The sequence below is a fragment of the Arachis ipaensis genome, chromosome B06 (genome assembly GCF_000816755.2).
Source record: "Arachis ipaensis cultivar K30076 chromosome B06, Araip1.1, whole genome shotgun sequence".
Classification (NCBI taxonomy): Eukaryota; Viridiplantae; Streptophyta; class Magnoliopsida; order Fabales; family Fabaceae; genus Arachis; species Arachis ipaensis.
In genome coordinates this window covers 65511759-65535353 of record NC_029790.2, presented here as the reverse complement: position 1 = coordinate 65535353, position 23595 = coordinate 65511759, and the positions used below count along the sequence as shown (strand labels likewise).

Below are 23595 nucleotides of genomic sequence, written 5' to 3'. Positions count from 1 at the left end.
TGCCTCGGATGGTGTGTCAGGCTCCGAGGGGATGTCGCCATATCGTATCATCAGCTTCAGGTGCTCATAGCGTCGCTTGTTGCGACGCTCCATCTGGTCAAGCCGTCGAAATAGGCGGTGCACTAGATGATAGACGGGCTCTGGGGCAGGTGGAGGTGCAGTGGTGGTGGCAAGGGTAGCTGTAGAGGAAGAAGGGCCGGCAGATGGTGTGGCTGTCTCAGCAGTAGCAGTGAGGAATGGAGGTCTGTAGCCCAAAGCCAGAAAGTTCCTACTGTGAGGGATAATCTTCTTGCATTCTGTCAGCTCAACGGCCTAGCTGTGTAATCAGATAAGAAAAGGGAAGAGTGCCTCGGACGTGGACCCTGGCCATATAGTACCGGATAAAGCGTGGCAGGTACAGGTCCTCACCCTCCATCACACACCATAGGAGGGTGATCATAGCGGCTGGTATCTCAGTCTCGTGAGTACTCGGCATAATGAAGTTGCTAAGTATCTGATGCCATAGCCGAGCCTCATCATTCAAGTAAATCCGCTTGATTCCCTTTGGCATGGTAGTGTTCTGACCCATAATGCAAGGAACGGTCGAGTCAAGGGCTATCCTGGCCTTGACTGCATCCCAGTCAAACTTCATGAAGCGCATGTCCTCCTCAGCTTTTTGATAACCATCCAGCTGATCAGATTTAGGAAGAAGTTTCAAAACATCTTCAATGGCCTCTTTAGTGACCAGAATCTGCTTCCCTCTTAGGTTCACTGCATCTAGGGATGTTTTGAAGTAATTACAGTAGAATTCCCGAACCCAAGATGTATTGACCTCAATCAGGTTTCTCTCCAGGAAGAACCAGCCTCTTTGTTTGATCTGATCAGAGGTGTATTGCTGGAGTTCTTCTAGGATCTTCAAAGTCCTCTCCAGGTATAGGTTCATGGAGGTTGCAAACACCGGATACTTCAGCTCACAGTATCGGTTTGCAAACTTTACTGGATCAGTAGTAGGGAGTAGCTGGTCGGCCTTCTCCTGCGGGGTAAAGTTTTTCTCCCGCCAGGAGTCATCATGCATGATATCCAGGATGGACATGGCGGATTCTCCTCTTTTACGCTTGCCAGTAGTTGCCTTTGCTTTTCCCTTTCTTTGGGTAGCAGACATCCCTGGCATTCATGAATTGGTTTGGTTAAATCTAAGGGATGCACAGTTGAAAATGCCAAAACCAAGATATGAATGGAAACATTTTACAAAAATTTGGGCAGCATTCCGGCTAAAATTGGAGTGTCCCGGAAAATAAACAGCAACGTAATAGTTCATATGAATCAAAATTAAAGCTGCAATTAAATAGGATGAATAAGAAAGAGCAAAGCAGTATGAACTTGAAAAGCAGCATATGAACATTACTAAACTTCACAACAACAGCAGAATTGCAAATTGATAAAACAAGAAACACGAACAGTGCAATTAAACAGGCCTAAATTCACTAACCACATCCTAGGCTACCTGACAACCTAGAATCCACTACAACATGCATATCTAACTAGCCTAAATATGAACATAAACAGAAAAAGCACGCGGTCGCGTGGCTGGAGTGAAATGGGGGTCGACGTGATCACGTGAGTGGCGCGATCACATGGAATAGCTAAAGAGTGAATGACGCGATCGCATGGGGCATGCGATCGCATCGCTGGAAATTGTGCTCAACGCACGAATCCAGCGTCGTTTCAGCGTAACTCTCTGTCTCCTTTTGGGATGTTGTGTAATCCATGCGACGCGATCACGTCGCTCACGCGATCGCGTGGGATTGACGTTGTGCACGTGACGCGATCACGTCAGGGACGCGATCGCTTCGGCATTTTGTGCAAAATGCACAATGGCCGCACGATTCCAGCCTAACTTTCTGGACGTTGGATCTTTACGCCAATCTCCAGATCACGCGGCCACGTGAATGACGCGGTCGCGTGGGAAGTGTTTTCGCAACTTGACGCGATCGCATGAATGATGCGGTCGCGTCGCACACCCTTTTTTTTAATTTGCAGTATGCAAAATGCAATGATTAATATGAATGCGATGAAAAACTCCAGTTTCAATATAATAAAATGAAATAAGACTTGAAAACAAATAAAACTAAATAAAAAAAATTGAAAAAGGAACGATCATACCATGGTGGGTTGTCTCCCACCTAGCACTTTTAGTTAAAGTCCTTAAGTTGGACATTGGATGAGCTTCCTGTTATGGCGGCTTATGCTTAAATTCATCCAGAAATCTCCACCAATGCTTGGAATGCCAATAGTCTCTGGGGTCCCAAACTAGGCATGTGAAGCTTCTGAGCAGCTTCAAACAGATTGTCAGGCTCCCGGGGTGATGATTGTCAGCATAGATTCCAGGATCCCAAACTTTGCTTTTAAATCCGCCTTCGTCTTGATCTATACTTTTCCATCTGGGCGGTTTAGAAATTAGATTCTTACCAGGATAACCGAAAATTTTTCGAGATCCATCTGATTGATCATGATGCCAATCCGTGCACTTCGAGTTGAAGCGTGGAACCTTATTAAACCTTGTGCACCAGCTCTGAGTACGAGCTATTTCCCGCTTACTCTTAAAGCCACAGAGAGCTCTAAGCTGGCCATCTGTTTCAAGCAAACCATATTCAAGTGGAAAAACACAGTTAAAGGTTAAGGATTGTACCCACTTGAAACTTGTATTGGGTGGTAATGGCCTTGGGATAGGTGGTTCCAGTGGTTCTGTGAGTTCCACTCCCTTGTGCTCTTCTGTGAATTTCTCCACTTCTTTGCAAGATTCTTCAAATGTATCCATATCCTGATCAAAGCCATCTATGTCTTCCTCATCACTTAAGTCATAGACTGGAGGTTGAGAGAAATCTACCTCCTTATCATCTTCGTATTCACTCGGGGAAGACTCTTCGATCTCAGAGAATTCACTTGCGGATGCAAGCTCATTACTAGAAGAACTTGACTTGAGATTATCATTATCAAGGAGACTTGCTTCTTGGGTTATTTTGTCTAGTTCTTCATGAAAGACTTGCTCTGGGGATTGCGCACAATCCTCCTTAACATCAATTGTAACATCCTTGACAGAATGCTCCACAACTTTGGATTCCCATGGAGGTTCAGCGTCTCCTAAGTCTTCAACCAACTCTTCTTCTTTAATAATGGCAGCTTCCTCTACTTGTTCCAGTACGAAGCCATGCTCTGTCTTGTCCACTGGAGTTTCTAGTATCTCCTTCATGCTACGCTCTTCGTTAGATTGTCCACATGGGGCTATGGGAGGTCCTTGAATGTTCGAATGTCTAGAAGATAATAGACTTACTGCTTGCTCCAGTTGATGAAGGGTTATTTGAAGTTGATCTACTGTTTCCTTGAGGCGAACCTCTGATTCTCAGGGTGATAAATTTGGATATGGTACATGGGGAAGTGGTGATGTTTGGGAGTAATTGGACTGGAATCGGGGTAGATGAGGATCATACGGTGGTGAATAGTGAAAAGGAGCTTGTGAGTGTGGTGGTTCGAAGTTATGTTGAGAGGATGATCTATAAGCACATGGTGGGGCTTGTGGGTAATTACAAGGTTGTCCACCATGTCTTTTGGCTTGGTATGCATTGTAGAATGGTCTTTGTCCATGATATCTTGGAGGGTGTTGTTGCCTAAAGGGTTGATCAGATCCTCTTGGCTCCATCCATCTTTGATTGTTCTGACCTTGATGCATGTTCCGGTTATAACTACCATTCCTTTCAATAACATTAGAACCAAACTCAAAGCAAAAGGGGAGAGAATTCATAGTAGCTAATAGAAATAAAAAGGGGAAAATAAAGACAAATAAACAAGTAAAAGAAAAATATTTACAATAACCAATAATAAGGCAACGATTGCAGTTCCCCGACAACGGCGCCATTTTGAAAGAACTGGAAGATTGATGGTTTAGAGGTTATAGTAAACTCTCGTTGCAAGTATAGTTACTAAACCAAGCAATCAACCTTTCTTACAAACGTTTTAGTTGTCACAAGTAACAAACCCCTAAATAAATTGATAACCAAAGTATTCAAACCTCGGGTCGTCTTCTCAAGGAACTGCAGGGAAGTATGTTCTTATTATTGGTTATGGAGATTGTAAATTGGGGTTTTGAGAATGATGAACGAATGGTTTAATTAGCAATTAAAGTAAATGAAGAACAAGTAATTTAAATGGCAAGTAAAATAAATAGATGGCTGTAAATAAACTTTTGGCAAGGTATGAGAAATTAGAGGTCCTATCCTAGCTATCCTTATCAATGATGATGAGAATTGAATCTTAATTCCACTTTAATTGGTTTGATCTTCGGATCCTATTTATTTCCTAAGAAAAGATTGGGATTATTAAAGTTCAATTTAATTAACAAAGATAACAATTATCAATCATGTTTGAGTTTGATAACTCCTGAGTTACTGATTTCTTAACCAACACCAAAAGGAGAAAAATAAATCTACTGGAATAAAAATGTCTTCAGATGGGAATAACAATAATGAAAATAAAAGAAAGCAATAATAAAATGAAATACCTCAAATAACATTAATTCAAAAAATAGTAATCTGTAACATGGAAGAATTCATAAATTACATTGCAAAAGTAAATAAAAAGGAATATTGAACCTGATAAAAAGATAATCCTGAAAGCGAATATGATCTTAATTCTAAATCCTAATCCTAAAGAGAGAGAAGAGAATCTCCCCCTCAAAACTAAATCTAAATCATGAAAAACTAACTAAAGTGGAGACTCTCTTTGAATGGATGCATTCCCCCACTTCATAACCTCTGGTCTATGCCTTCTGGACTTGGATTTGGGGCAATAAGGGCTTCAGAATTTGCTATGAGCATTTTTTGCAATTTCTGGTGCGTGGCCTCTGTCACGTGTCTGCGTGGGTCACGCGGTCGTGTCATTTGGAGTTTTCGTTGTCACGCGGTCGCGTCAGTCATGCGACCGCGTCATATGTGTTTCGCTCGAGGCGCGCGGTCGCGTCAGTGCCTTTTTGCGCTGGCATGCGGCCTCGTCGCCCATGCTATCGCGTGGCTGCCAGTTTCTTCAAAAACTCTGTTTTGTGCTTTCCTTCCATTTTTGTATGTTTCCTTTCCATCCTTTAAGTCATTCCTGCCTTAGAAGATTTGAAACTACTCAACACACTAATCACGACATCAAATGGAAATAAAGGTAATTAAAATAATTAATTTTAAAGCATAGGAAACATGTTTTTCACATACATCACATAACAAGGAAGGGAAAGTAAAACCATGCAATTAATATGAATAAGTGGGTGAAGGATTGAATAAATCACTCAAATTAAGCATAAAATATATCATAAAATATGGGTTTATCAAGCATCAATACTTGGGATAATTTGGTGAGCAAATTCCTAGCTAAGTTCTACCCACATCAGAAAATCATCAGATTGAAGACAGAAGTGCAAACCTTCACTCAAATGGATGGAGAATCACTTTATGAGGTATGGGAGAGATACAAAGCCTTGATTAGGAAATGTCCAACTGAAATGTTTAGTGAATGGGACAGACTTCAGAATTTCTATGAGGGCTTGACTCTAAAAGCTCAAGAGGCCTTGGATTACTCTGCAGGAGGTTCAGTATAGATAATGAAGACAGTTGAAGAAGCTCAAAATCTCATAGACACTGTGACCAACAATCAATAATTTTATGCTCATTAAAGGCAACACCAACCAGCTCCAAAGAAAGGTGTATTGGAATTTGAAGGTGTGGACACTATCTTGGCACAGAACAAATTGATGCCCCAACAACTCCAACAGCAAATGGAGATGAAGGCTAAGAGAATAGATGGACTTCAGTTGGTTGCAGTGAACACAGCAAGTCAACTTTCAAGTGAATAGGGCCAAGGTGAAGAAGTTTTTGAGAAATGCAACAATGAGCAACAACCAGAACAAGTCCAGTACATGCATAACACCTCAAGCTCTTCTCAAAATGACTTCCATGGTGATACATACAACTCATCGTAGAGGAATCATCCTAACTTGAGGTGGGGTGATAATCAAAATTCATGGCAGAAGAACCATTCCAACAACTCTCGCAACACAAACAACCAAAATCACTCATCCAACAACACTAACCAATACAAAAAATCACAAAACTCATATCAGCAACCCCACAATAATTCACAAGTCCTCCAAAATAACTTTTCCACACCACCATTCAACTCACAAAACAACCACCTCAACACCCCAAACAACTTCCAGCAACAACAATCATACCCCAACATACCCCCCATTGACCATCAGGAAACCAGGATTTCAAATATTGAAGCAACCTTACAAGCCCTTACCCAAACCACACAAACTATTGCCAAAGGACAAGAGAGACAAGAGGCCATGATGAGGAATCTTGAAAGACATATGGGGCAATTGGCCAGACAAGCTGAATGGCCAACTAATGTTTTTCCAAGTGATATAATCTCTAATCCAAGGGAGGAATGTAAAGCTGTGCAGCTAAGGAATGGAAAGATTATGGGGAATGACAAAGGTACTAACAAGAAACAAGCAGAAGAGGACAAGAATGATCAAGAGAGTTCCAAGAAAGAGGAGGGATCACAAGCTTCAAAGAAGGGAAAGCAAGTCATAGAAGAGCAACCACAAGAGAAAAAAAAGGGAGAAGTGAAGCCTTATGCACCCAAACTCTCTTACCCATAGAGGCTGTACAAGGAATTGAGGAATCAACAGTTCCCTAAATTCTTGGAAATCTTTAGGAAACTGGAGATTAATATTCCATTGGCTGAAGCTTTGGAGCAAATGCCATTATATGAAAAGTTTCTTAAGAAATTAATTACCAAGAAGAAAAGCTGGCTTGAGAAAGAAACTGTGGTTCTTAACCAAGAGTCTAGTGCAATCATTCAAAAGGGACATCCACCAAAACTCAAAGATCCAGGAAGCTTCCTTATCCCAGGCACTATTGGGAACATGGCTATTGACAAAGCACTTTATGACCTGGGAGTAAGTATTAATTTGATGCTTCTTTCCATGATGAAGAAATTGATGATAGAAGAGGTCAAGCCTACAAGGATGTCACTACAACTTGCTGACAGATCCCTCAAAATACCAAATAGAGTGGTGGAGAACTTACTGGTAAAAGATAGGAAGTTCATTTTCTCAGCTGATTTGTGATCCTGGATATGGATGAGGAAGGGAACAACTCAATCATCCTTGGAAGACCTTTCTTGGCCACTGCTAGGGCAATTATAGATGTTGAGAAGGGAGAAATGGTTCCTAATGACATGTCATCATGTCATATTTTTCTATTCTTTTTCATACAAGAAACTGATGATTAGTACTTAAATATTGCATTCTTTTGTTCTCAAAAGGTATATTTCCTTGATCTTTTGATTTTATAAATTTTGTAGGAAATAAGAAGAAAAAGAAGCAAAAGAGCACAAAATAAGCTAAAAAGGAGAAAAAAAGAATTTTAGGGCACACTTTGAAGTGGAGTACGCTTTGGAACTTTAGGCCACGCTTTTAAAAGCATGGCCCATGACCATGAAGCCTTGGCCTTATTATCATGCATTAATGTTTATGCATGCATTATCATGAATCAATAGCAAAAGCATGCATGCATTTAATTATTAATGCTTTATGCATGCATGAATTAATAAAGCAGGCATATGATTATTAATGCTTACACATGCAAGAAACTTAATTACTGATGCCAATGGAATAAATGAACGTTACATTAATGGGCATTATTAATAAAGTTCATGAAAGCAAGCATATAACATTATTAAAATCAATTCTTTGCCAAGGCATTAATAAAAGCATGCATGAAAACTTTGATTACCAATGTCCATTTGCAATGAATCAAGTCCTACGTTAAGTGGCATCATGAATTATTAACCAATGAATGCAATGAAAACAAGGAAGCAAGGGTGCTGCGCTGGCTTTGTCAACCGAGCGCTACTCATCACAAATTATTGGACTATTTGCATTCGCCAAAGCTCGAATAAGGAGTCCCACTCAAACAATATGGGCGCTGCGTTGTCTTTGTCAACTGAGCGCTATGAGCAAGGCCTGGGCCAAGGAAACAAAGAAACAAACATAGCGCTCGGTTAACTTAGTTAACCTTTTTGGGCTCCTCCCCAAAGAAAAACAAGGAGCTTCACCAAGTGATGAAATCCCCAAGCCTCGAACCGTGCACATGGTGGAACCAAGAGGAGCGCTAACTTTGGTTATTCTTCAAATTGAAGTTGAATTGCTCCCCTCAAGGCTCGAAGCTGGGGACCTCATTCCACAACAAGGAGCGCTACGCTCTCCCCATTCACCGAGCGCTATGAAGGCTTCCTCACAAGGCTTGGCACGCAACCAATTTGGCAAGACCAAGGGGGAGTGCTGCGCTCTCCTTGACAACTGAGCCGTGCCCTGGGAGGTGTCCCACACACCAAACCAACTTGAACCAAGCAACCTTGAACCATGACTCCAAACCAATTGAACCAAGGCCATCCGGATCCACTCTTGCTCAAATCCAAAGCAAGCAAAGCCCATCAACATAACTCAAAGGCACAAGAGATAGTTAGGATAGGAATTTCATTTAATTGTGATTTGTTTTTAATTTAATTTTTGTAAAAAGCCTATATAAGGAATCATTTTTATTTTTGTAAGGAGGCTGGCTCCATTTGGGAGCAGTAGGAGTAGGAGTAGAGAGCTCTCTCTTTTAAATTTTCTTTTTGAACTTGAGAATTGAGATCTGATTCTGGGCTTTTGAACTCTAATTGAAGAATTCTTTGAAGTTCTTACTCTCAGAGTTCCATTCCTTTTCTATTTCTTGACTTTATGAATTAAAGATTGGATCCCAATTGTTTCTTTTTTATTCTCACTTCTTCTGCAAATTTCCTCTTCTGCATTTATACACTTCAGTTTACATTGATCTTGAATTTAAATCTTCTGTTCCATTTGCTTTTAATTTACTTTCAAGCAATTTAATTTTTCTGCACTTGTTCGGCATTTTACATTTCTGTTCATGATCTGATTTACTTTTTCTGCAAGCTTAATTTTCTGTAGTTGCTCTACGCTTTGATCTATTGCTTTCTTTAATTTCCAGCACCCAGCCCCGTTTACTTTTCATGCAATTTACTTTTCTTGCAATTTAAGTTTCAGCTATTTTACTTTCTTGCTCTTTAAGTTTCCTGCCCATTTACATTCTGTAACTCTAAATTCCATGCAATTTACTTTCTGTTTGCTACATTTTATCCAATTTCACTTCAATGTTAGCTTGACTAAACTAATCACCCACTAAAGTTGCTTGATCCATCAATCCCTGTGGGATCGACCTCACTCTAAGTGAGTTATTACTACTTGATGCGACCCGGTACACTTGCCGGTGAGTTTAGGTGTTGGAATTTCATTTCCAACCCATCAAGTTTTTGGCGCCGTTGCTGGGGATTGATTTAGATCAACAATGATTATGTGGGTGAGAAGTCTAGATTAAGCATTTTCTTTGTTTTTGTTTCCTGTTTCAAAGTGACACCAAGGTGTTTGAGTTATTGCCTCACTAAGAAATTCTTCTCTGAGATATGAATTTTAATTTTCCTTGGTGTTGTGTTTTACAAAATTCAAATGGAGTTTAACTCATCTTATGATCAAACAAATTTTATGGGATATTACCCACCATCACCAATCTCTAATGGTGGCTGAGAATATCACCAAGAAAATACAAATTCTGAACACTCCAATCCATGGAGATTTGCTTCAGAAATAAAAGATGAGCAAGAAAATCACATGAGATATTGTCTAGAACCACAAAATGATTTATGTCATTATCCTCATGGTAGCTAGGCATATCAACAAGAGTATGAACAATCAAGTGAAATAAACTATTTCCCAGAGCCACAAAAGTGACTCATATTGCTATGATACTGACATAAATTGTGGCTGGGAAGGGAATTTCAATGTTTCATCTTCTGTTTATCAAGGAACATCATCATTTGATTATGCTATCAATGCATACATGGAAAATTATTCCCCAATGCCGCAAGATGATTCATACTGTGATGAATTCAATAATTCTTCAAGTTGTGCTTGGGAGAATCAAAATCAGAAAGCATTTGATAATTCATACTCCACTTATCAAGAGCTATCATCACTTGAGCAAACCTTCAAAATTCATTCGTGGAAAGCTGTCAAACCTCATCTCCCGGTTTTTCATCTGAAAATTCTTCATCACTTAACTATCCTTGACACAAACTCTCTTCCAAAACTCACAGTCCACACAAACTTCCATGAAGCAAAGCTTCTCAAGGCTTGAAACCATGCTTGAAAGATATGAAAGGGAAGCACAAAGATCATGAAAAGAACAAGAGAACTCCCTCACAAACATGGAAGTGCTGTTAGCTCAATTGTTGAGTGCAAAGAAGAAAGTGGAGAAGGAAGATGAAGAGGCCCCATGTGAATCTGTGATTAAAAGATATGAAGAGGAGATGAAGAAATGTTGGGAAGACCAACAAACCTCCTCCATGAAAGAGCTATTAAGTCAAATGTTGAGTGTAAAGAAAGGAGTGGAGGAGCAAGAAAGTAAAGAAGATACTCAAGAGAAGTCATACTCAAGTGAAGCAGAGAGGTATATAGAGGGAGAGCTCATGGAACCAATAATTCAGAAGGCTCTTGATGAAGAAATCACTCCAACAATCACACAACCACCAAGTCTTGATATCCAAGAAGTGAAGGTAACTAACAAGAGCACCAATCCTGTCCCTGATCCAGCAAGCAAGATCAATCAAGCCATGTACAAAAGGAAGCTTACTGAGGAGAGGCCAAGACAAGGGACAGTAGCTGAATCTTCTCCCTCCTTGAGGTCATTCCTCTTAACAAACTGGAAGAAGAGGAAGAAAGTGAACAACATGTTAACCGTAGGTATAATTTCTCTTCTCTGCTTTGTTTTCTTTCTTTGCTTTGTTTAAAATGCAATAAATTGGCATATGGTTACATTCTAAGTTTGGTGTTTGATGAGTGGATAATTTATACCCTTTTTGGCATTATTTTTACATAGTTTTTAGTATGTTTTAGTTAGTTTTTATTATATTTTTATTAGTTTTTATTCAAAAATCACATTTCTGGACTTTACCATGAGTTTATGTGTTTTTCTGTGATTTCAGGTATTTTCTGGCTGAAATTGAGGGACCTAAGCAAAAATTTGATTCAGAGGCTGAAAAATGACTGCAGATGCTGTTGGATTCTGACCCTCCTGCACTTGAAGTGGATTTGCTGGAGCTACAGAAGCCCAATTGGGGCGCTCTAAATTGCGTTAAAAAATAGACATCCTGGGCTTTCCAGCAATATATAATAGTTCATACTTTGTCCGAGATTTGATGGCCCAAACCGGCGTTCAAAGGCAGCCCAAGAAATTCTAGCGTAAAACGCCCAAACTGGCACCAGAATTGGAGTTAAACGCCCAAACTGGCACCAAAGCTGGCGTTTAACTCCAAGAATAGCCTAAGCACAAAAATTCTTCAATTCTCAGCCCAAGCACACACCAAGTGGGCCCTGGAAGTGGATTTCTTCAGTATTAGTTACTCATTTTCTTTAAACCCTAGTTACTAGTTTACTATAAAAACTACTTTTAGAGATTTATTTTACGTCTTGGACCATATTATGTAACTTTTACACCTTGAGACCTCCATGGGAGGCTGGCCACTTAGCCATGTCTACCCTATTTTCACTTATGTATTTTCAACGGTGGAGTTCTATACCCCATATATTAAGGTGTGGAGCTCTGCTGTTCTTCATGAATTAATGCAATTACTACTGTTTTTCTATTCAATTCACGCCTACTTCTTCTCCAAGATATGCTCTCGTTCTTAATTCAGTTAAGTCAGAATGAAGGGGTGACCCGTGACAATCACCCAATCTTCATTACTCGCTTAGCCAAGGTCGCGTGCCTGACAACCACAAAGCGATCTACATGAAGTTCAACGTAGTCATTGGACGACAGCTGGAGTATATTCTCTTGGGTTTCTAATATAAGATTGGAACCTTTGAGGTATAGGCTAGAACCATTGGCAACAATCTTGGGATCCAGAAAGTCTAAACCTTGTCTGTGGTATTCTGAGTAGGATCTGGGAAGGGATGACTGTGACGAGCTTCAAACCTGCGAATGTGGGGCGCAAGTGACAGTGCGCAAAAGGACAATGGTCCTATTCCGACGCTAGCGGGAACCGACAGATGATTAGCCGTGCGGTGACAGTGCATATGGATTTGTTTTCATCTGAGAGGATCATACAGCTTGCCATGGAAGGAGGTAACGCATGATTGGAAGAAGGCAATAGGAAAGCAGAGGTTCAGAAGCAACAAAGCATCTCCAGACGCATATCTGAAATTTCCACCAATGAATTACATTAGTATTTCTATCTTATTTTATATTTTATTTATATTTTAATTATCAAAACCTCATAACCAGTTTAATCCGCCTGACTGAGATTAAGGTTTATTACTTGGACGACCCAGTGCACTTGCTGGTTAGTTGTGCGGAGTTGTGAAGAATAATTGAGATTACAATCGTGCATACCAAGATGTTGGCGCAGTTGAGATCACAATTTCGTGCACCAGTGTTGCCTTACAACAAATTGTTTTCAATCTTTTTGGATGATTGCATCAAATAAAAAATGAAAGTGTCACACTAAGATTCTAAGTTTGGTGTGCCACTTATTTTCTATGCAATTTATTCAAGCAACACTACTTGTCTGCATAATCATAATGCCTCTGCAGTTTTATTTTTCTCTTTTGATTTGACACTTTTTCATTCTACTTGCTTTAGTCATTTTTCTGTTTTTAAATGCTTTCATCTAGTTTGCTTATTAACTGTATTTGTTAATACATTACCAAGAGATCCTTATTGATGACAGATTCTTGGCTTGGTGATTGTACTTAACATATAACAGTTTCATTTGCTTAGTTTTAATTCAAATAAATTGACATAGGATTCCATTCTAAGTTTGGTGTTGCTATGCAACAAAATTTGCTTCCAATATTTACTGGATACTTGCATTAATTCCAAGTGAAAGTGTCACACTAAGTTTAGTGTGCCACTTATCTCTTATGCAATGTATCATCCACACCCTCTTATGTTTCCAATTACAATGTCTCTGTCTCTTGTGCCTTGATTTTTATCTTTAATTTTTCTTGCTTAAAACACATGTACTGCTAACATTTCATTGTGTAAGACATTCATGATCCATCTTAGCCCCATAGCCATTGCTCTATTTTTTGCTTGAGGAAGAGCAAGCATTCTGAGTTTGGCAAGGGAACGAGGAAGAATAGAGGAAAAAGGACAACAATAATGAAGATGAACTACAAGGTTGTAGAGTTTTTTTTCCTCTCATTTGTTTCCAGCACTTTAAATTGTATGATTGTCTTTATATTCTCTGTTTACATGAGCATAGCCTGGATTTCGATTTCTAACATGTTGCTGTGCTATTATGACTACCAACTTGAATTTTGTGAATTGAAAAGCAATAAAGCATCATGATCATAAACAAACAAGGAATTAAAGTAGAATTTAGCATGTGCATACAAGTATTGTAAGGCTAGTATGGTTAATTGTTGCTCACTTGCATTAGATTTTATTTAATTGAAGTTTTCATCTAGGACATTTTGTGAAATATTTTGAAATCATGAAAACCTTGAAGAAGCAAATACAGTTAAGACAAGAAAAGCAAAAGGGAAAGAATGAGAAAGCTAAAGGCTCTGAGTACCAATGACAATTCAATTGTTAAGTACTTGTGGTGTTTATGTATCAAGCAAAAAGCTTGAAAACAAAACACTTAGAAGTCAAGGTTAGGCTCAAGTGCAAAGAGCACTCCCTCAAAGCTCAAGGCTCTGACCATCAATGATTAGAGAGTTAAGAAAAGAAACAAATGAGCTTAAAGAAGTCCTCTAATTAAATGCTTGTGGTGCTTATGTGTCAAGTGGTAATACTTGAAATCAAAACATTTAGAGTCGTAGCTTTGTTATCAACTCATGGGACAAAGCACCCAAAAGGAGAAGATAATAAGAAAACCAAAAGCTTGTTTTAAGGAGGAAATATAAGGAAAATATTTCATAAATTGAGCTAGATAGAAGCATCAATCATTTATATTTCTTTTGTGATTGTGGCATGCATAGAAAACTAGCCAACCATGAACATTGAGTTGCTATTCTTCTTACCTTGGATTGTCAATCTCTATTGCATGATTCTTTTCTTGCTTGGGGACAAGCAATGTTTAAGTTTGGTGTTGTGATGACATGTCATCATGTCATGTTTTTCTATGCTTTTTCATACAAGAAATTGATGATTAGTGCTTAAATATTGCATTCTTTTGTGCTCAAAAGGTACATTTCCTTGATCTTTTGATTTTATAAATTTTGTAGGAAATAAGAAGAAAAAGAAGCAAAAGAGCACAAAATAAGCTAAAAAGGAGAAAAAAAGAATTTTGGGGCACACTTTGAAGTGGAGCACACTTTGGAACTTTAGGCCACGCTTTTAAAAGCGTGGCCCATGACCATGAAGCCTTGGCCTTATTATCATGCATTAATGTTTATGCATGCATTATCATGAATCAATAGCAAAAGCATGCATGCATTTAATTATTAATGCTTTATGCATGCATGAATTAATAAAGCATGCATATGATTATGAATGCTTATGCATGCAAGAAACTTAATTACTAATGCCAATGGAATAAATGAATGCTACATTAATGGGCATTATTAATAAAGTTCTTGAAATCATGCATATAACACTATTAAAATCAATTCTTTACCAAGCCATTAATAAAAGCATGCATGAAAACTTTGATTACCAATGTCAATTGGCAAATTAATCAAGTCCTACGTTAAGTGGCATCATTAATTATTAACCAATGAATGTAATGAAAATAAGGAAGCAAGGGTGCTGCGCTGGCTTTGTCAACCGAGCGCTAGTCATCACAAATTATTGGACTATTTGCATTCACCAAAGCTCGAATAAGGAGTCCCACTCAAACAATATGGGCGCTGTGCTGTCTTTGTCAACTGAGCGCAATGAGCAAGGCCTGGGCCAAGGAAATAAAGCAAAAACATAGCGCTTGGTTAACTTAGTTAACCTTTTCGGGCTCCTCCCCAAAGAAAAACAAGGAGCTTCACCAAGTGATGAAATCCCCAAGCCTCGAACCGTGCACATGGAGGAACCAAGAGAAGCGCTACCTTTGGTTATTCTTCAAATTGAAGCTGAATTGCTCCCCTCAAGGCTCGAAGCTGGGGACCTCATTCCACAACAAGGGGTGCTGCGGTCTCTCTATTCACCGAGCGCTATGAAAGCTTCCTCACAAGGCTTGGCACACAACGAATTTGGCAAGATCAAGGGGGAGTATTGCGCTCTCCTTGTCAACCGAGCTGTGCCCTGGGAGGTGTCCCACACACCAAACCAACTTGAACCAAGTAACCTTGAACCATGCCTCCAAACCAAATGAACCAAGGCCATCCGGATCCACTCTTCCTCAAATCCAAAGCAAGCAAAGCCCATCAACATAACTCAAAGGCACAAGAGATAGTTAGGATAGGAATTTCATTTAATTGTGATTTGTTTTTAATTTCATTTTCGTACAAAGCCTATATAAGGCATCATTTTTATTTTTGTAAGGAGGCTGGCTCCATTAGGGAGAAGTAGGAGTAGGAGTAGAGAGCTCTCTCTTTTAAATTTTCTTTTGAACTTGAGAATTGAGATCTGATTCTGGGCTTTTGAACTCTAATTAAAGAATTCTTTGAAGTTCTTACTCTCAGAGTTCCATTCCTTTTCTGTTTCCTGACTTTATGAATTAAAGATTAGATCCCAATTGTTTCTTTTTGATTCTCACTTCTTCTGCAAATTTCCTCTTCTGCACTTATACACTTCAGTTTACATTGATCTTGAATTTAAATCTTCTATTCCATTTGCTTTCAATTTACTTTCAAGCAATTTAATTTTTCTGTACTTGTTCAGCATTTTGCATTTCTGTTCATGATCTAATTTACTTTTTCTGCAAGCTTAATTTTCTGCAGTTGCTCTACGCTTTGATCTATTACTTTCTTTAATTTCCAGCACCCAGCCCCCTTTACTTTTCATGCAATTTACTTTTCTTACAATTTAAGTTTCATCTATTCTACTTTCTTCTCTTTACGTTTCCTGCCCATTTACATTCTGCAACTCTAAATTCCATGCAATTTACTTTCTATTGGCTACATTTCATCCAATTTCACTTCAATGTTAGCTTGACTAAACTAATCACCCACTAAAGTTTCTTGATACATCAATCCCTGTGGGATCGACCTCAATCTAAGTGAGTTATTACTACTTGATGTGACCTGGTATACTTGCCGATGAGTTTAGGTGTTGGAATTTTGTTTCCAACCCATCAGTTCTCAGGGTGCAAAAGGAACAAATGGTTATCAATGTTTTCAAAGCAATGCAATACCCTGCTGAGAAAGAGAATTTCATGAGGATTGACATGGTAGATGATCTCATTGAAGAAGCACTTGAAGCAGATCAATGTGAAGACCATGAGGGGGAAGCTCAAGACATACAAGAGGAAAACTCATAAGGGGCACAAGCACTGGAAAGTTCGAGTGAAGTTAAGGAGGAAGGGGCACCAAAGCAAGAGTTGAAACCTCTCCCTCCTCGCCTCAAATATGCATTCCTTGAGGGAGAGGATAACCTTCCAGTAATCATAAATTCATCCTTGAGCAAGCAAGATGAAGCCAAATTGATTGAAGTGTTGAAAACTCACAAGACAGCAATAGGATGGACAATTGATGACATCAAGGGTATAAGCCCTGTTCTCTGCATGCATAAGATCTTGCTAGAAGAAGACTCAAAGCCTGTGGTACAACCTCAAAGGAGGCTTAACCCAACCATGAAAGAAGTAGTTCAGAAGGAGGTGATGAAGTTATGGAATGCTGGAATCATATATCTAATTTCTGACAGCTCTTGGATGAGCCCAGTGCAAGTGGTACCAAAGAAAGGAGGCATGACTGTCATCTTTAATGAGAAGAATGAACTCATCCCTACAAGGACAGTGACAGGGTAGAGGATGTGTATTGACTATAGAAGGATGAATGATGCCAAAAGGAAGGATCACTTCCCTCTTCCTTTCATTGATCAAATGTTAGAAAGATTGGCTGGCCATGCTTATTATTGCTTCTTGGATGGGTACTCCGGATACAATCAGATAGTGGTGGGCCCCAAGGACCAAGAAAAGACCTCCTTCACCTGTCCATTTGGATTTTTTGCCTACAGAATAATGCCATTTAGGCTGTGCAATGCCTCTACTACCTTTCAAAGGTGTATGCTCCCCATATTCTCTGACATGGTAGAAAAATTTTAGAAAAATTTTAGGGTTTAGGGTTTAGGGTTTATGATTTTTCTGTCTTTGGTAATTCATTTGATACTTGTTTGCATCACCTAACTCTTGTTTTGAAAAGATGCCAAGAAACTAATTTGGTTTTAAATTGGGAAAAATGCCATTTCATGGTTCATGAGGGTATAGTTCTTAGGCATAAGGTTTCAAGCAAGGGTATAGAAGTTGATAAAGCCAAGATAGAAATCATAGAAAAGCTTCCTATACTAGTCAATGTGAAAGCAGTGAGAAGTTTCTTAGGGCATGCTGGTTTTTACAGGAGATTCATCAAATACTTTTCAAAAATAGCTAAACCACTAAGCAACTTGTTAGTGGTTGACAATCCTTTTGAAACTTTGAAAAATAAACTCATTACAGCACCAATCATCACATCCCCATACTAGAAATTGCCTTTTGAACTCATGTGTGATGCAAGTGACTTTGCAATTGGTGCTGTATTGGGACAAAAAAAGGATAAGCTGCATCATGTTATATACTATGCAAGCAAGGTGTTAAATGAAGCCCAGAAGAATTATACCACAACTGAAAAAGAACTCTTGGCAGTTGTATATGCATTTGATAAATTTAGGCAATACTTGATTGGCTCAAAAGTTGTAGTGTATACTGACCATGCTACTCTCATGTATCTCATGTCTAAACAGGATGCCAAGCCAAGGGTCATCAGGTGGGTGTTATTACTACAAGAGTTTGATATTGAAGTGAGGGATAGAAATGGAACTGAGAACCAAGTTGCAGATCATCTGTCAAGACTACCACAAGGGACTAACCAAGAATCTCCACAACCAGTGAATGAGAAATTCCTAGATGAACATCTTTTGCAAATCCAACAAGCTCCTTGGTTTGCAGATATGGCAAACTACAAAGCAGGAAGAAGTATTCCACAAGATTTCATTGGACAGCAAGTGAAGAAGTTGCTCACTAAAGCCAAGATATTCTTGTGGGATGAGCCATTTCTATTCAAAAGATGCCCAGATGGAATGATCAGGAGATGTGTGCTAAAGGAGGAAATGAGAAATGTTTTATGGCATTATCACAATTCAAGCTATGGTGGTCACTTTGGAGCAGAGAGAATAACTACAAAAATCCTTCAGAGTGGATTCTATTGGCCTTCAATTTTCAAGGATGCAAGAGAATTTGTAAGCCAATGCAATGAGTGCCAGAGAACAGGAGGCTTAACAAGGAAGAATGAGATGCCTTAGAATTATATCTTGGAGGTGGAACTATTTAACATATGGGAAATTGACTTCATGGGCCCCCTTTCCTCCATCATACTCTTTCAAATACATCTTGGTGGCTGTAGAATATGTTTCAAAATAGGTGGAGGCTATAACAACCACTACATGTGATGCTAATGTAGTTCTATAGTTTCTCAGAAGAAACATTTTCACTAGGTTTAGAGTCCCAAAAGGACTCATAAGTGATGGTGGGAGTCATTTTTGTAACAAACATCTGAACACCCTCCTTCATAGATATGGAGTAACCCATAAGGTAGCTACTCCCTACCACCCACAAACCAATGACCAGTCTGAGCTAGCAAATAGAGAGCTAAAGAAGATTTTGGAAAAGACAGTGGGAGCCACAAGAAAAGATTGGGCAAGAAAACTAGATGATGCCCTCTAGGCATACAGAACAACATTTAAAACCCCTATTGGGAGATATCCTTTCCAGTTGGTGTATGGTAAAGCCTGCCATCTCCCTGTGGAGCTTGAGCATAAAGCTTTCTGGGCCACAAAACTCCTTAATTTGGATTCTCAAGCCGCAGGGGAGAAAAGATTGCTACAGCTCAATGAATTGGAAGAGTTCAATTTGGAAGAATATGAGAATGCCAGGATATACAATGAAGAAGCAAAGAAATGCCATGACAAGAGGATTGCACCTAGGATGTTTGAACCAGGACAGAAAGTGCTGATTTTCAATTCAAGATTAAAAATCTTCCCTGGGAAGCTAAGATCAAAGTGGACTGGTCCTTATACTGTTACCAGAGTGTCTCCTCAGGGTCACTTATAATTACTTGATGAAGCTTTAAAAGAAACATTCACAGTCAATGGCCATAGAGTGAAGCATTACCTTGGTGGCTCTTGGAACAAGGAGGAGAGCATTCATGTACTGACATGAACAAAGAAGTTGTAACGTCAAGCTAATGATGTTAAAAGAGCGCTTCATGGGAGACAACCCATGCATAGTATCCTTTAATTTTCTTTTTTATGCTTTGATAAGTAGAAATAAAATGCCTATTCATATGCATTCAAGGGAATAAAATCAATTGTGATGGAAAGTCACTGAGTTTACATGTAGCTTATGATGGATACCAAGTTTGATGTGAACAAAGGTTCCTTAAGATTGAGTCTATCTAAGTGAGTTAATTCATTAATCTTGCAGCATACAGTCACAATCTAAGTTTGGTGTTCACATAAGCTACATAGATATTGAATCTCAAGATAGATGATTTAGTTCCTTTAAGCATAAGTAAGAGACATTAATTAATTGCTCGCATTAAGAAAGTATAGTAGATTTGTCTTTCATTAAATTTTTTTTATTTTAAAAGAAAAGATGAGTTGATACTTTGTTTTATCTTGCAGGGAAAACTGAAAAGAAAATGTGATGGCAAAAGGAAGGAACGGACAACACACATGAGGAATCAAAGGGAGGAGTCACATGTCTTGGAGTTTTGTATCTTGGAAAGAACACCTTGACATGCATTTGCCAGAAGGTTTACAACCCTAATGACATGACCGAATCCTCATTTCAAGTCGACCTCCTCATATGAGCCGCTTATCTTCATACTACTTACTCAATCCTCACCCTCCATTTCAAAGTAGCTAAACCACCAACTCCTTTATATTGCTCCAATAACTCATTCCCTTGCTTTAAATTGGCAAGCAGCTTCCCTTTTGCTCACACATCTTTGCTGCATTCACATATTTACTTTATTCATCACCAACTCCTCTGCCCAAAAATCGAACACACTTTTTCATACACCTCAAGTCACTTTTCTTCTCAAGCCTTGCTCTGTCCAAGATCCTCTTCTCAATCCTACATTATCACTTCAAATCGTGTTCATACACCTCACTCTTCCAACCCCATCCAATGGCCTCACCAAGTTCCAAAAGAAGAAAAAGGAAGCACCTGGCTGAACTACCCACTTATGATAAAAAAAAGATTCAAATCTTTAAGACTTGATCTAACCGAGACTCTCTTCTACCTTGTTTCTCCAAGCTGTGTTCATACACCTCAATTTTGCAAATCCATTTTCTTCTAGGCCTTACTCATAATTTTTCTTGTGCTTGAGGACAAGCACCATTTTAAGTTTGGTGTTGTCGATTCGGCCTCCTCCCTCTCCATTTAATGGCCTCACCAAGTTCCAAAAGAAGAAAAGGCAAGCAACTAGCTGAAGCTGAACCACCCACCTATGATGAAAAGAGATTCAAATCTCAATTTCATGAGCTCCAGTATCATGGGTGGATGGAGGAGAACGAAGTTATTCCAGAGATTGGATTCAAATCGAAGGAAGGTGAAAATCCCATGATAAAGAAAGTAACTGAAAAGAGAAGATGGGAACTCTTGTGTGAACCTCTTACAGACATAAGTGCAACTATGATCCGGGAGTTCTATGAAAATTTAGTAAGGCAAAGTAAAACCACCCCTCCCTACAAAAGTTATGTGAGGGAAGTAGAGGTAGACTTCAGCCCAGCAGCAGTCATGAGAGTTCTACAAATAAGAGCAATACCTTTCAAAGAGCCCAGTTTTCAAGAAAGAACAAATGGTGAGAATGACCTTGATGAGCTAGTAAATGAGATATGTCTAGAAGGCAAAGATTGGGTGAGAGATTCAAATGGGGATCTATGTCACTTGAAGAGGATTGATCTCAAACCTGAGGCCAAGGGTTGGTATGAAATTATAAGAGGATCATTCTCTCCCACTGCAAACAATTCAGAAGTTACAATAAGGAGAGCAATCATGGTATATTGCATACTCAAAGGTGGAAAAATAAATGTTCCACAACTGACCGCAGACAGCATTCAAGAAATAGTTGAAGACAGTAGCAAATCAACCAGACTTGGCCATCTAATCACCATATTGCATCTGTGCAATAGGGTGCTTTTTGAGGATCAAGACACAGAGTGGGTAAAGGATGGAGGGGAAATCACCAAGCAAAAGATTGAAGGTGCCACTGACACTCAAAATGAGAGAAGACCTCAGAGAAGAAGGAGGCACTACAAGAAAAAAGGCCTATGGCCACGCTTTTTTCTTGCCACGCTTCAAAAGCGTGGCCAAAAGTGGTCAATGGCCACGCTTTTATGAGGGTGGCGATAGATTAGAGATTTGGCCACTTTTTTTGCCACGCTTCAAAAGCGTGGCGAAAAGTATCAACGGCCACGCTTTTGTAAGGGTGGCAATTGATTCGAGAAACGGCCACGCTTCTTTTTTGCCACGCTTCAAAAGCATGGCCATAGAGAGAAACAAGGACGTATTGAAAGCGTGGCGACAAGGTTTCATTACCGCCACGTTTACAAAGCGTGGCCATATCCTAGTACTCTTTTGGCACACTTTAAAAACGTGGCCAAAAGGTTCTTTTCTGCCACGATTCAAAAGCGTGGCCGTAGAGCAAAACAATGACGTTTTAAAATCGTGGCGAGAGGGGCCCCAACCCATTTACCCTAACCCGGCTCCCAACCCGGCCCCAACTTGGTCCCCAACCCGGGCGCCAACCCAAATACACTAACCCTAATCACTCGAAACCACTCGAAACTCTAAGCCTAGAAGAGCGCCTCCCATTACCGTCGCACTTCGCCCTTCGTCGTTCGCCCTTTGCCTTCGTCACTCGAAACCACTTCTTCTTCATCTTGTTAATCTTCATCTTCGTCTTCAGACTCCCAACCCTTGGTCCCCAACCCGGGCGCCAACCCAAATACACTAACCCTAATCACTCGAAACCACTCGAAACTCTAAGCCTAGAAGAGCGCCTCCCATTACCGTCGCACTTCGCCCTTCGTCGTTCGCCCTTTGCCTTCTTTGCCTTCGTCATTTTTCTCTTTCTCAATTTTTTTCAGTTTTTTTAATTTTAGGGCTTTCCCTTTCCATTTTCATTTTCCCCTGATTCATTCTCTCTGATCGCTGATCGCTTCTTGGTTAATTGATAATGCTCAACACGCGTTGCTTGCGATGCTGTGGACGTACGTGGTTTTTTTTTGGAATGACAAAGCCACAAAAGTGCACTCTGTTTGTTGCCACCACTAGGCCGCCACCGTGTTGCTCCGGCCATTCACTCATCATCAACAATGTTTCCTGTTCTCGTCCCCTGTATGTGTACTAAGAAAAATAGAAAATAGACTTATAATATTGAATAACTTTTTGGTATGCTAATTCAACATATGAATGGGATAGATAATACTGCTGCAATACTTGCGACATTCAGGATACTTAAAATGATCAACTGATTATCATCAATGCAGAAGTCAATACCAAATGCCTTTTATTACACCATTTTGATTATTAATATCCCGTAAATTGTTTTTTAGAAAGATTATGACTGTGAATAATCTTAACTTGTCCAGGTTGTAATATCTGACCTTAAAAGAAGTTTTTGAGAGTTTGGACTAGACTGGGTAAAATCTTATTCCTAAAGCAGGATAATCTCATTCAAGGTAACTATTTTTTATGCTATAGAAAGAAAAAGCTGCTCAATTATGCTAATATAAATATCTCTTCGAATTTCAAGTGAATTTCATAGAAATTATTTATTGATTGATTTTTGGTGATGTTTTTCAGGTATAGAGAGGGAAATTGGAGCATTACAATTGGAAGTATGTGAAGCAGTTATTCATTGATCACTAATTATTTTCTTGCTGAACTTTGGGATTATCTCTAATGTTTTTCTTTCTTACTGTTTTTAGGAAAAGAAGCTTCTTGCTGAGATAAAGAGAACTGCTAAGACGGGAAACGAGGTATGATCCACGTTTTCTCATAGGTTTCTTATGCATAATTACTTGAGAAGCTGTCACGTTGATCTGAATGTGTTCGAATTGGCTTACTTTTGGTTCGAAACATCTTATATATTGAAATAGCCTTCTGTCAAAAGTTTTGAAAGTATTAAAACTGTTATTTCTCTCTAGTCTCTAGATAATCTATTGTGCCAAACATGCTAATATATTCTTCATTTCTTGTGCAATATTCAGGCTGCAACTAAAGTTCTTGCTCGACAGTTGGTAAGGCTTA

The 23595-nt window shown here is 39.3% G+C and overlaps 1 long non-coding RNA gene across 1 annotated transcript; it reads left to right on the top strand.

Moving 5' to 3' along the window:
• On the top strand, positions 22941 to 23579 carry LOC107648221. Its single transcript, XR_001621799.2, has 4 exons — positions 22941 to 23024; positions 23149 to 23183; positions 23274 to 23324; positions 23556 to 23579. It is a non-coding gene; the product is annotated as an uncharacterized LOC107648221 (long non-coding RNA).